The sequence below is a fragment of the Carettochelys insculpta genome, unplaced genomic scaffold (assembly GCF_033958435.1).
Source record: "Carettochelys insculpta isolate YL-2023 unplaced genomic scaffold, ASM3395843v1 scaffold_0087, whole genome shotgun sequence".
Taxonomy (NCBI): Eukaryota; Metazoa; Chordata; order Testudines; family Carettochelyidae; genus Carettochelys; species Carettochelys insculpta.
The window spans coordinates 1,646-2,500 of NW_027439124.1; the positions used below are offsets into that span (position 1 = coordinate 1,646).

The window sequence follows — 855 nt, forward strand, 5'->3', positions numbered from 1 at the left end:
CCCGGCAAAGGGCCTTTTTTTTCCCGTGCCTGTGTGACGGTGACGTACGGAGGGCGTGTCGCGCACCGAGGCGGGCTGCCCCCGGTCTGGCAGGACGTCCTGGGAGCGGAGAGGTCGGGGGGGTTCGGGTGCGGCGTGCGGGCCCCGCGGGGCGGCCCGCCGCCCCTCGCGCCCCCCCTTCTGCGATCCCTCCTCTGTGGACAGCGGGCCGGGACCCGCCCGGTGTTTGGAGCGGACAAGGAACGCCCCCCCCCCCCCTTTTTCCGCCACCGACGCCCGCGGGGGTGCGGCTGGCAGGGCGCGGGGGCGGGGGGGAGGGAAAGGCGCGCGCCTGCCCCGAACGGGGGCCAAAAAAAACCAATCGTGACAACTCTCAGCGGTGGATCACTCGGCTCGTGCGTCGATGAAGAACGCAGCTAGCTGCGAGAATTAATGTGAATTGCAGGACACATTGATCATCGACACTTCGAACGCACTTGCGGCCCCGGGTTCCTCCCGGGGCTACGCCTGTCTGAGCGTCGCTCGAAGCTCAATCGTCCGCGCGGCTGCGTCGCCGTCGGCGGGTCGTGGCCCTCTTCGCCTGCGGGCGCCGAGGACCGCGAGCGACCCTGCCCGGCGGGGCGCGCCGCGGCGTGGACGCGGCTGGGGAGTTCGCAGGCTCTGGGGTTGCTGGTCCGTTGACCCCCTCTCTTTTCCGTTCCGGGAAGGGAGGGGGCACGGCCTCTCCCTCGCGTCGCCTTCGTTCCCCTAAAGCCAGACCCGATGCCCCGGAGCGCCCGCTTCGGGGAGCTCGTCCTGTGCGTGGAGGAGCGCTGTCACGGCGGCCGTTCCCGCGTGCCCCCGTCGCCCCATCCA

General features: G+C 71.3%; 1 non-coding gene across 1 annotated transcript; it reads left to right on the top strand.

Annotated features, from left to right (window-relative positions):
- Window positions 1-368: 368 nt before the first annotated feature.
- On the top strand, window positions 369-521 carry LOC142006574 (5.8S ribosomal RNA). The gene has a single exon (XR_012643625.1). It is a non-coding gene; the product is annotated as a 5.8S ribosomal RNA (ribosomal RNA).
- The last annotated feature ends 334 nt before the right edge of the window (window positions 522-855 follow it).